Here is a 14,167-nt window from a genome sequence, read left to right on the forward strand (position 1 = left end):
TACGAGGGTTTGGTTAGAATGTTATGAATAAAATGCTCATCTGTTGAAAGGTGTGTTCCACTTTAGAGAAAGCCTGCAGGAGTACTCGCTGTGGGTACCACACAGCCTCTCATGCTGGGAGATGCCCGTGAGGTGGTCTCTCCCTCCGATTCCTTTGGTTTCTTACCTTCCATCTGAGACAGGCATGAAAGAACATATATAAAATTCTAAGTGACTGAAAATTTCCCTGTGATTGGAAGGAGCCCCATTCTCTGAAGCAGCCCCAGAAAGGTGGGTGGGATTTGTACAGAGACCAGAATTTACTGGCATAAAAAAACAAGGCTAAGAAAGGAGGTGGGATGTGAGGAGGTTCAAAGTGTTGAGGGTCGTGGGAATGGGGACCCTTGGTGGGTAGCAGCTAGGTGCAGAGATCAAGAGGAACCAAGAGAGATTTCAACTTTCTCTGTGGGATCCAAGAGCTCTTCAACGCTTCACCCATTAAGTGTGTAAACTGGAGATGAATTACTGATGTTCCCCGTAAGGCTAAAACTCCATCCACAAAACATTGCTCCACTATTTACTCCTCCAAGAAAAACACATTCATCCTTTGTTTGTATATAACATAATAGATGAGAACATGGGGTTAAAAGTCAGAAGGAATAATCCAGAAGTCTTAAAGTCTGGAGTTGTCAGCACCTCTTTGATAGGAGCCTACACCAAAATCCTCAATCTTCTTCTGTGTCAGAGCCCAGGTTGAAAGGCTTATGAATTTGACTAGTCTCAATACAAACTGTCTTCACAATAAATCTGCTGATTAAAAAGAATGCAATGTTATTGTGGCATGCCATACACTGTCAGAGATGGAGACAACCTAGTAAAGAAGAGATCCTTCACGTGGCATAAGTGGAAGACGGATGGGTTTTGTGTGAGGGGTTTTTTGTGTGATGGGTTTTCTGAGTCCCACAGAATTATGCGTTTTTAACAGATTCTTAAAAGAGGCCAAAGGTGGCGGGGGGCGGGGCGGACTATAGAAATAGACTACCCCAAGTCCCTCACTTACAGGGACTTAAGAGGTAAAAAGGGCAGCCTCTCTTCCACAGTCCCGCAGCTCGAGGGGCCTCACACCTGGACCCGGGGGTGGGCAGGCCTTCCCTTCAGGGAGGCAGGAGCGCCACCACCAGGGAGTGTCAGAATGAAGAATCAGACTGAAAGTCAAAGTCCAGACGGCATCAAGGAACATTTGGCAAGTTTTCCCTGGAAGGGCTCCAGAAGCCGACTCGGAAGCTGCACTGGAGACTGGGAAACCCAGACCTGAGAGACGCGGGAGGGCGGAAACCCTGAGAACACAGGGCTCCACTCTTGCTTTATTCTGCAGTTCTGCACTGTGTTCCGGTAAAAGCAATGCTTAGCCTCCACCTGAAGGGGCTCAGGCATCGTGCATTCCTCCAACGAACATTCATTAACCACCATATGCCAGAGATGGAGAAGAAAGTGGAGGAAAGATGAAAAGGGGGTGAAAGGGGCACAGGTGCTGACATCAGACCATCCTGTGCAGGAATCGCAGCTCCTCCCTTTACTGGCTCATAACCAGGCAGCTGCTGATCCTCCACAGCTCTATTTCCTCATCAAACGGAGGACCTAGAACACCTCGGGTCTTTATTATGACTAGTATTAACCAACCTAAAGGAGCGCACAGACCCAAAAGGACTAGGCAGAATTAACTGGTTACACTTCCAGGAGACTGAGTTCTAGCAGCCGAGCACCCAGCACCCACAGGAAAGACCAGACCTCCCTCATCCCGGCCAGTGGGAGTCTCGAGTCCTACACAGACACACACACACACGAAGCAGAGTGCAAACCTCAATTCATTCAGTTTCTGTCAGCTACAAACTGGCATTTGTCAAGAGCATCTGCCAGCTACTGAACAGCAACAAGGGCATTTGCCATCTGCCTCTGGGAAGATTGAACCCTGTGCTCTTGCAGCTACTGACCTTCAGCACCCTCTGAGGGGAATTCAGGGTGGACAGCGAGGCATTCTGTGCTCCAGAGAAATGGGTGGAACAGGTCTTTAGATGGTTCAATATTTTCAGGAACTGACTTCATGATCCCAGTCCTTGCATCTCTTCCTTTCTAGAAAAGCACTAAATCCCTTCATGGTGACATCAACTCCTCATGACTAGCATAGAACCTTCTGTAAAGTAAGCATATGATTGCATTGAACTCCTCCTTCACCAAAATATATATTGACCTTCCCCCAACTACCTCTCTGGAGCAGTTTCTCAGAGCTCTCTGAGGTGCTGTCTCCCACGCTGCAGTCCTCATTTTGCCCCAAATAAAACTCACAACTCTCACGCCGTGCATTTTAGTCAATGCTTCCCAGATATGAAAACCCTTTAGAAGTGCTTCCAAACCAGAGATACTGCCATATCCTAGAGAGCCATCAGGCACAACTGGAGGGTCATGTGGCCTGCAGAGCTCTGTCAAAACGGAAGCAGCCAGGCCAGGCAGCTTCTTCTCAGGTCGTGGAAGTTATTGCAAGTCAGTACCTCCCCATTTTGCCCCCACTGCTTAGCAAAAGGGAGGGAAACTGACTTCACAAGGCGATTCTTTTAAAACCCTATTTCCACAACCTAGAGGGGTGGAATGGGGTGCAGGTGGGAGGGAGCTACAGAGGGAGGGGATATATATATACTTCTGGCTATTCGTGTTGTTGTATGGAAGATGCCAACACAACACTGCAAAGCAATTATCCTCCAATTAAAAATAAAGAAAAAGGACTTCCCTGGTGGCGCAGTGGATGAGAATCTACCTGGCAATGGAGGGGACACAGGTTTGACTCCCGGTCCAGGAAGATTTCACATGCGCGGTGCAACTAAACCCATGTGCTGCAACTACTGAGCCTGTGGACCACAGGCACTGAAGCCCGCTTGCCTAGAGCCCATGTTTCACAATAAGAGAAGCCACTGAGAGGCCCGCACAAAGCAGCTAGAGAGTAGCCCCTGTTCTCTGCAACTAGAGAAAAGCCGGGGCAGCAATGAAGACCGAGCACAGCCAAAAATAAATAAATAAAATTATTTTTTTTTAAAAAAGAAATTAAAGAAAAAAATACATTTGGAAAAAAAAAATTCTTCCACCAGTAAGTGCCTTCCCTATCCTGGCAGAGCTATAAGAAATGGTGGTGCTCTACAGTTCATGTATTATTTCTGTTGCATTTTAGGGCTCATGTTAGATCTCTCTCTGTATTATCCCACTCAAGGTACACCACCATCACCTAGATTCCCTCCTCAGAAGAGAGTGAAGGTCACTAAGCTGGCCTGGCCCTACCACCCTCTAGGTCATATTACCACTAACAGGAGAATCATAAGAATAGTTACACCCCACAGCATCGTGATGAGGATAAAATAGGTAATTCACGAAAAGCCTTTAGGGTGTACCTAAAACAAACTCAAGTACTAAGTATCATCAGTGTCCACTACAAGAAACTATTTTTGAGACTGCACCCAGGAGTTGAGCACAAAATCACAAGAGTGAAGGATTGAGCAACATCAGAGCCCCTTCGGAGAAACATCAGACCACCAAAGTCAACAACTGCTACCCTACCAAGTGAGTAACTGATGTGTCATGAAACATCCATGGAAAAGAGTCAACTTTTAAGCCAACAATAATAAACACAAAATATATCTCCAAAGTCTCTTCCATTCTGTACAATTAACTCAAACATGATACGCCGCCCAATGTCTAATGAGAAAGGAAACAGTGGAATTACCCAAATTTTCCAACTCTCCTCTACTGCCTCAGGAATCCACAATATTCTTCCGGGGAAGTAGAAATTTTATTTTAATGTTTAAAAAAAATCAAGAACTTACCAGATTTAGAATGCAGGCTAAGTGCCTATGAAGCAGATAATGTCATCAATTTCATGTCATCATTAGCTAATCAACATTAGTAAACCGATCAAATGTATTTTGATCAAACTAGCAAGTTAATGCTTTCAGTCCTCTGAGGCAGTTGTAACTGTATCAAATAATACTGTTTGATGAGCTCAGCGATTCACTAGGCATTTATTTATTCTACTGTTTAGAAAGCAAACAATTTCTTAACATACATAAATACATCGGTGAAAAGAATCCCTGATATTGACAGAAACTAGGAAAACTAACTTAGGTCAGGAGCCAAAGTATCAAGAATTGAAAAAATTCATTGGCTACATATCAACAGAATAATATCTTATCCAACTTAAGATATGCACAGTGATATTTTTTAATTTGCTCAATACTTTAATACCATACTTTCATGACTGACTAAGACAGTTTTTCAAGCTCAGCACTGCTAATGCTTTGTATCAGAGAATTCTTTATTGTAGCGGCTTGTCTTGGGCATTGTGGGATAATTTAGCACAGCCCTGGCTTATGACCAGAGATGCCAGCTGTAGTCTCCCAGGTCCTGACAAACCACCACATTTCCAGACATTACCAAATGTCCTGCGGCGCCAAACACCCAAAAGTACTCTCAATGAGAACTACTGGCTTAACACATGACAGTTTCCTTCTCAGTTTTGTCCGAAAAAGCACTAATGAGAACAGGAAGAAATTGTTCTATGCTAAGTATTCTATACACATATGTCCAATCTCACAGCTATATTTTTTCCCATTAAAGAAAAACACGGCCAGAGCACCCCTACACGTACTTCTACCCCCAAGTCACTTTCTAGCCCTGTAGCCCAAGCTTTGCATGTTGTCATGCAGTTACAGTGTACATACTTAAATGATAAATTTAAATAATAAATTCATATCACTATGATCATGCTCAAGAAGCATATAAGCCCTCTGTTATTTTTTTTTAATTTTTATTTTTATTTTATTTTACTTTACAATACTGTATTGGTTTTGCCATACATTGACATGAATCCACCACGGGTGTACATGCATTCCCAAATATGAACCCCCCTCCCACCTCCCTCCCCATAACATCTCTCTGGGTCATCACCGTGCACCAGCCCCAAGCATGCTGTATCCTGCATCGGACGTAGACTGGTGATTCGATTCTTACATGATAGTATACATGTTACAATGCCATTCTCCCAAATCATCCCACCCTCTCCCTCTCCCTCTGAGTCCAAAAGTCCGTTATACACCTCTGTGTCTTTTTTGCTGTCTTGCATACAGGGTCGTCATTGCCATCTTTCTAAATTCCATATATATCTGTTAGTATACTGTATTGGTGTTTTTCTTTCTGGCTTACTTCACTCTGTATAATCAAGCCCTCTGTTATTAAACGTATGGTTTCACTTACTAGTCCATTAATAAAGGTGTACCTTCATTTCTTGCAGCCTTTATACACGCATTCATTAACTCACTCAACAAATAACATTAAGTCCCTAGTTTTTACTGTTCTGGGCCAAGGGATTCACCAATGAACAAAACTAACAGCCTTGCCCTCATGAAGCTCAATCCCATGAGACATTTCTGAACAAAACACATTGAAGGCACCAGCATAGGCAAATCAACAATTTGCTTTTGTATTTTCTGCTTCAAAATCTTGAGTCCAAGACGTCATTGTCTACTTAACAAAAGGCTTCTATTTCATTACTCTGTACAGTGAAGACAACCACTTCAAACGCTCTCTATGAAAGCGTTTATCCTTTATGTGCCTGGTCCTATCCGGGAATTTTATCAAAGTGAATGCCTGAAGACTGAAGTTTCCTATTTTAGTACCAAAAAGTCTAGTTCTTTGAAACTGTATGTAAATTTTGATGCGTCAGACAAAAATCACTTTGCACCCCTACACCGTACTTCTACCCACAAGTCACATCCAATTTTTGGAATTGTCTAAGACAGCAGCCAGAACTTGATGGTATGGCTTATCAAGTAAACTCATTTCAATTTCTGCAAATTGAAATGTGCTTAAATAATTAAGGCAGGACTTCCCTGGCAATCCAATGGTTAAGACTTCACCTTTCAGTGCAGGGGGTGTGGGTTCATCCCTGGCTGGGGAGCTAAGACCCCACATGTCTTGCAGCCAAAAAACCAAACCATAAACAGAAGTAGTAATGTAACAAACTCAATAAGGACTTTTTGTTTTTCAATTAAGGCAAACCAAATTCTGTTTGGATAAACTCCACTGGCATATTTTAAACAAAATGACAGATTTGTGTCCAACTTTCCAAAAGATGATTTGAGACAATGCTACCATTTACATTCTGCTTCCTCCCTTGCTGGAAGTTGGGGGCTGGGTGGAGGGAAGGGTGGTAAGTGATCTGCAGGAAAAAATTAGAGGTGACTTAGCAGCAGCAGCGGACCTTGGGTCTAATATTGATGTCCTATATGTTACCTCCATACCTTTATACTAATAGAAGTGAAGTGTTAGTCACTCAGTCGTGTTCAACTCTTTGCGACCCCATGGACTGGGGCTTGCCAGACTCTTCTGTCCATGGGATTCTCCAGGCAAGAATACTGGAGCAGGTTGATATTTCCTTCTCCCCAGGAGAGCTTCTCAACCTAGGGATAGAACCCGTATCTCCTGCATAACCAAACTCTTTACCATCTGAGCCACCACGGAAGCTCATACTAATAGAATGCATAACCTATTCCTTAAGATGATATGAAGGATCAAATGAAATCATTTTAGAAGACTTTGAAAGCATTAAATGTGAAATATTAGGGTAAACATAAGTCGTTATCACATGAGATTGTCCCGCAACCCATCTGTCCAGAACCCAATGTGACAGCAACGCTGGAGACCAAAGTCTTCAAGAAGTACATCTGTGAGAAAGTGCACAAGCCAGTCAAGTTTGATTTGTTTTTCTGACTTCACTGCACAGCTTACAAGATCTTAGCTCTCCAACCAGGGATTGAACCTAGGCGATAGCAGTGAGAGCCCCAAATCCTAATCACTGGTATGGCTTATCAAGTAAATGCATTTCTATTCCTGCAAACAGAAATGTACTTAAATAATTAAGGCAGGACTTTACTCATGATCCAGTGGTTAAGACTTCACCTTCCAATGATAGGGGTATGGGTTCCATCCCTGGCTGGGAAGCTAAGCTCTCACATGCCTTGGGAACTCCCCAGCCAGTTTCCATTTACACCTGTAGAAGCTAAAACACAACACAGGATGGGGATATTCTCCCACCAAAAAAAAAAAATGTTCTTCTATTTTTCTTTGCCAAAAGTTAACAAAAGATGGAACAAGGCCCAGTGAGACAAGGAAGTAAAAATAATCTGGCTGCTGAATCAACAGAAACTCTTCTAAATGTTCCTAATCAATTAAAAGACAACAGTAAATGCTATAAAGATAATTTTACTGAAGATAAAAATTAAGCAAACTTAATCATTAGGTTCACAGAAAGCCTACATTGTACTGCTCAGAAGTTGTGTGGCTGAACCCTCATGTTCCCTAGTTATAATAAAAAGATAAATAAGAAACCATACTGACACCAAGTGAAAGTCACTCAGTCGTTTCTGGTTCTTTGCAACCCAATGGACTATAGAGTCCACGGAATTCTCCAGGCCAGAATACTGGAGAGGGTAGCCCGTTCCCTTCTCCAGGGGATCTTCCCAACCCAGGGATCGAACCCAGGTCTCCCACATTGCAGGTGGATTCTTTACCAGCTGGGGGCTCCCCTGATAGGTAAAGAATCCTCCTGTAATGCCGGAGACCCTGGTTCGACTCCTGGGTCAGGAAGATCCCCTGGAGAAAGAATAGGCTACCCACTCCAGTATTCTTGGGCTTCCCTTGTGGCTCAGCTGTTAAAAAATCTGCCTGAAATGTGGAAGACCTGGTTTCAAAAGATCCCCTGGAAAAGGGAAAGGCTACCCACTCCAGTATACTGGCCTGGAGAATTCCATGGACTGTATAGTCCATGAAGTCACAAAGAGTTGGACACAACCGAATGACTTTCACCTCACTTCACTTCTTTACCAGCTGAGCCATCAGGGAAGCCCAAGAATACTGGAGTGGGTAACCTATCCCTTTCTCCAGAGGATCTTCCCAACCTAGGAATCAAACCAGGGTCTCCTGCGTTGCAGGTGGATTCTTTACCAGCTGAGCCACTAGGAACGCCCAGGGCTTACTCGAAAAACTTCTGGACTGAATGTATGTCACCTGCACCATCAGGTCATAACCCGGGGGTTTCAACACCAAGCTCTACCTCTTTCCCATCAGCTTGCAGCTGCTCCACTCTTCCTGGGGTTCCCCAGTGACTTCTGGACTTGGCGTAAGTCATTCTTGTTGCACACTCACCACTGGCTGCAGACCCCAGTTACCCTGAGTTGACAGCCTGAGCCAACATCTCTTTCTTGGTAATCTACCTGGTACACCAGTTCCTCCTGAACAGACTTCAGCTGCTTCTTGCCCTCCCCTCACTCAAGAACTTCTCTGTACCTGAACTCCAAGAAGTTACACCTCACAACTTACAGACGGTCCCTTTCTGTGCTATTATTACTTGCTTCACAATGGGCTAATATGTGCTAAACACTTAGAACACCACCTGGCATATTAAAAAAAAGGCTCATAATAAAGTTATTACTGGTGTTCAAACTCCTGGATTTTCAGTTCACCTGCTGGCACCCCACCACCTTATCAAGGGCCATGCATGGGGTTGTTTTACCAACACCACATACCCTATGGAGCCCACATCCTGTCAGACCAGACTTCTTCCTGAAATTACAACCAAACCAGTCACCACCCACACCCAGCGGCCAGCCCTTGTCCACACAACATGGCACCCAAAATTTAAAACATGCTTTATTTTTCCACCTAGGCCCTGTCCCCTACTTACTTATGATCTTACACAAGAGACTTTAGTTCTCTAATCCGCAGTTTTCCATCTTTAAAATGAGATGCCAGTAAGGACGTGAAAGAGTTGCTATCCGTGTAGACACAATGCTTAACACATGATGAGTGTTCAATGCAGTAATTGCTTTTCACATGATTCCTAAGACAACGATGCACATGATACATTTGAGGGGGACTCAGAATGAGAATTCCACTTGCGGAAACAAGCCCCATTGATGAGCTCTAGACAGGAGCCTGGTGGGCTGGTGTCTCTGGGGTTGCACAGAGTCAGACACAACTGAAGCGACTTAGCAGCAGCAGCAGAGGGTGTGCATGGATGTGCCTTGGGAGAGAGTGTGTGGCATCTTTCAGAGCACGGAGAGAGGTCTTCAGGAGTAAAAGAATCTGCCTGCAGTGCACGAGACACAGGAGATGCAGGTTCAATCCCTGGGTCAGGAACATCCCCTGAAGGAGGAAATGGCAACCCACTCCAATATTCTTACCTGGAAAGCCCCATGGGCTGAAAATCCCTGGCGCACTGCAGGCCACGGGGTCGCAGAGTCAGACGCAACTGAAGTGACTGAGCACAAGCATGCTAGTTTTCTAGGATTGCCATAGAATTACTACAAGCTGAGGCCTTAAAACAGAAACTAATCTCACAATACAGACACCACAAGAACCCCCCCTCCAAAAAAATTCAAGGTGTTGGCAGGACTGCACAACCACCTCCAATGACTGTAGGGGGAATCGTCCCTGCCTCCTCCAGCTTCTGGAGGCTCCAGGCAACTCTTGGTCTTTGGCTTCATCCTTCCCAAGTCTGCCTCTGTCTTTAGGTGGCCTTCTCTTCCTCTCCGTGTCTTGTAAGGATATCTGTGATTGGATTTAGGGCCACCTGGTTAATCCAGAATGATCTCATCTTAAAATCCTTCGATGAATGACATCTGCAAAGACTTCTGCCAAATAAGGGCACCTTCCCTGGTTCCAGAGATGAGAATATGGATTAAGCTTTCAGAAGCCACCATTCAACCCACTGAAGGCTGGAAACCAGGGACAGCTGAAGTGTTGATTGGAGACGCTGGTCAAACTATAGAACATGGTGGAATACTTCCAGTCATGGGAGATGTTGAGCGGGACTGATCTGGAGTAAGTCAAGGCTATATATTGTCACCCTGCTTATTTAACTTATATGCAGAATATGTCATGAGAAACGCTGGACTGGAAGAAATACAAGCTGGATTGCCGGGAGAAATATCAATAACCTCAGATATGCAGATGACACCACCCTTATGGCAGAAAGTGAAGAGGAACTTAAAAGCCTCTTGATGAAAGTAAAAGAGGAGAGTGAAAAAGTTGGCTTAAAGCTCAACATTCAGAAAACTAAGATCATGGCATCTGGTCCCATCCCTTCATGGGAAATAGATGGGGAAACAGTGGAAACAGTGTCAGACTTTATTTTTGGGGGCTCCAAAATCACTGCAGATGGTGATTGCAGCCATGAAATTAAAAGACGCTTACTCCTTGGAAAGTTATGACCAACCTAGATAGCATATTCAAAAGCAGAGACATTACTTTGCTGACTAAGGTCCGTCTAGACAAGGCTATGGTTTTTCCAGTAGTCATGTATAGATGTGAGAGTTGGACTGTGAAGAAGGCTGAGCACCGAAGAATTGATGCTTTTGAACTGTGGTGTTGGAGGAGACTCTTGAGAGCCCCTTGGACTGCAAGGAGATTCACCCAGTCCATTCTGAAGGAGATCAGCCCTGGGATTTCTTTGGAAGGAATGACGCTGAAGCTGAAACTCCAGTACTTTGGCCACCTCATGCAAAGAGTTGACTCATTGGAAAAGACTTTGATGCTGGGAGGGATTGGGGGCAGGAGGAGAAGGGGACGACAGAGGATGAGATGAATGGATTGCATCACTGACTCAATGGACATGAATCTGAGTGAACTCCGGGAGTTGGTGATGGACAGGGAGGCCTGGTGTGCTGCGATTCATGGGGTCACAAAGAGTAGGACACGACTGAGCTGAACTGATCTGCCGAAGGCAGCACCTGAGGACAGGGTTGGTATTTGCATAACAATGTGTCAGGTGGCCAAATCTGAATGGGGAAAAGATGGGTTTTTTTTTAAATGTGCACCTATCTGTGCAAAGAATTTTTGTTTAAAGCAGGAATGATGAGGAAATAGGAAGCAACTGGCTCAGACGGTAAAGCGTCTGCCTACAATGCGGGAGACCCAGGTTCAATTTCTGAGTCAGATTCAATCTCCTGGAGAAGGAAAGGGGAACCCACTCCAGTATTCTTGCCTGGAGAATCCCATGGACAGAGGAGCCTGGTGGGCTACAGTCCACGGGGTGGCAAAGAGTCAGACACGACTGAGCGACTTCACTCACTCAAACAGTGGGATACAGTGAGAAGATGGCCCTTACTTTTCTTTTGCCACTTTATTTTTTAATTGAAGAATAACTGCTTTACAGAATGTTGTGGTTTTCTCTCAAACACCAACAAGAATCAGCCATAGATATACCCTTGTCCCCTCCCTCCCATCTCCCTCATCTCACCCTTCTAGATTGTCACAGAGCCCTTGTTTGAGTTCCCTGAGTCATATAGCAAATTCCCACTGGCTATGTATTTCACATATGGTACTGTAAGTTTCCATGTTACTCTCTCCATACATCTCACCCTGTCCTCCCCTCCCCCTCGTGTCCATAGGTCTGCTCTCTCTGTGTCTCCATTGTTGCCCTGCAAATAAATTCATCAGTACCATCTCTAGATTCCATATATATGCATCAGGACTGTGAAGAAGGCTGAGTGCCGAAGAATTGATGCTTTGGAACTGTGGTGTTGGAGAAGACCCTTGAGAGTCCCTTGGACTGCAGGGAGATCCAACCAGTCCATTCTGAAGGAGATCAACCCTGGGATTTCTTTGGAAGGAATGATGCTAAAGCTGAAACTCTAGTAGTTTGGCCACCTCATGCTAAGAGTTGACTCTTTGGAAAAGACTCTGATGCTGGGAGGGATTGGGGGCAGGAGGAGAAGGGGACGACCGAGGATGAGATGGCTGGATGGCATCACTGACTCAATGGACGTGAGTCTGAGTGAACTCCGGGAGTTGGTGATGGATAGGGAGGCCTGGCGTGCAGCGATTCATGGGGTCGCAAAGAGTCGGGCACGACTGAGCAACTGAACTGAACTGAATACGCTATTTATCTTTCTCTTTCTAACTTACTTCACTCTGTATAACAGGCCTTAGGTTCGTCCACCTTATTAGAACTGACTCAAATGAGTTCCTTTTTATGGCTGAGTAATATTCCACTGTGTATATGTCCCACAGCTTCTTTAGCCACTCATCCATCAATGGACATCTAGGTTGCTTCCCTGTCCTAGCTATTGTAAATAGTGCTGCAATGAACACTGGGCTACATGTGTCTTCTTCAGTTTTGGCTTCCTCAGGGTATATGCCTAGGAGTGGGACTGTTGTGACCCTTACTTTTTATATTACATCCTTTGGAATAGTTTGAGTTACCTGCTTGCTGACAGAAGATCCAAGAGAGTTCCCTAAGTGCAGGTTCTTACTACTGCCCAGGATCTACCAGCAACCCTGCACCAATCAGTACAGAAACAATGAGGAGACACACAGAAGCCTGGGGACACCCTCACTCACAGCACCCTCCCAGCGCCCAGGCTCACCTGCTCCAGTTCCCTTCACATTCTGAAAGCCTCCCTCCTCCTGTCTTGCCCTGAAGATGCTTATCTGAACGATCTCGGTAACTGAACCCAGCCTCAAATTTTAAAGCATAAATACCTATCTGGGCACACACACATAAATCTGATACATGCATGTGCCACAAATATGGGATCATCAAGTTTCACCAAGAAGTTTTAAAATTACATCCTATAAAAGCCTTCTTTGTCTGCTGTTTTCTGAAGAGTCACAAAGACTGCCTTGAAGATCCACAGCTCAGCTCACCCTTTGAATGAAAGGAGAAAGCATTTCTAGACCTCAGAATCCTCCACCTGTAATACAAATTTAATTAATACTCGGCTCTGCCTCCTCAAGTCAGCAAATTTAGGGAAGGCCCTGATCTTCTTAGAGGAACTTCCTCTGTTAGAGTGTCAAATGTCCTTCCAGGTCAAAAAACCACTAGGAATTTAAGCTTTCTCCATTTTACAGTGCATCAAGAGGTCACCATAGAGAAAGAACATCTCATTTTAGTGATCTTCTGGAACTTCCTTTTTCAGTAACTGATTGGTTCTTGACCTCTGAAGTTACCCATTCAAATAGTGACATTCTGCAATCTGAACAGCCCTGCCTTAAGGGTACATCCAGAAAAGAGCTGATACAACTTTTCTTTTAGATTTCCAGGAACTAAACCCTTGAGTGAGGCCTGTGAGACCTCAGTGGTGCACTGTTAGGGAAATTCACCAAGGCACAGGAAATGACCACCGCGCATGCTTGCAGGGACCACAACTCAACCCGGCTTCCAGACTTGCCACTGCCCCAAAGCACAACCCTGATCCTGTGTCACTCAGGCTTCCTGCTTGTTGCCTCTCAAGTGGAGTCCAGACACACAGACACACACAGAGACACAGAGAGACACACACACATAGAGACAGACACAGAGAAAGGCAAAGATACACACAGAGAGAGTCACACACACAGAGACAAGGACAGACACAGAAACAGACACACCCACAGAGAGAGAGACACACATACAGAGACGGAGACACATATGGAGACACACACACACACAGAGACACAAAGACACACACAAAGAGACACAGAGAGAGGCAAAGACACACACAGAGAGACAGACACACACACAGAGACAAGGACACACACGCAGAAACAGAGACACACACCCACGTACAGAGACAGACTCACAGACAGAGACACATAGACACACACACATACAGAGACACACATACAGAGACACACATAGAAACAGAGGGAAACACACAGAAACAGACAGACGTACACAGAGAGACAGAGAAAGACATACACAGAGACACATACAGAGAGACACACCCACAGAGACAGACACATCCCCCTGACATACACACACATACACACACACAGAGACAGACACATCCCCACAAACACACACAGAGACAGAGAGACACAGAGACATACATACACAGAGACAGAAACACACACAGAAAAATGGATAAATAAAACTGCTTTCAAGAGTTAATTCCTATGTCAGTTATTTGAAACAGAACACTTTCATAGAAAATATGTTTTATATATAATTACTAATATGATATAAATGTATAATTTTTAAATGATTTTATATTTAAAATAGAAATGCATTTGAGTCTGTTTTGAACCCAGATATCAAAAGAAGACCTTAGAGTTAAGTAGATGGTGGACAAACAGATTAAGCCATGAAGATTTGAAATAGAACTACTGG

General features: G+C 44.4%; 1 protein-coding gene across 6 annotated transcripts in view; it reads right to left on the reverse strand.

Annotated features, from left to right (window-relative positions):
- The window catches only part of LTBP1 (latent transforming growth factor beta binding protein 1), a 456,525-nt gene that overhangs the window by 321,806 nt on the left and 120,552 nt on the right, over window positions 1-14,167 (reverse strand). The window lies entirely within an intron of this gene.

This window comes from Capricornis sumatraensis, chromosome 1 (genome assembly GCF_032405125.1).
Source record: "Capricornis sumatraensis isolate serow.1 chromosome 1, serow.2, whole genome shotgun sequence".
NCBI lineage: Eukaryota > Metazoa > Chordata > Mammalia > Artiodactyla > Bovidae > Capricornis > Capricornis sumatraensis.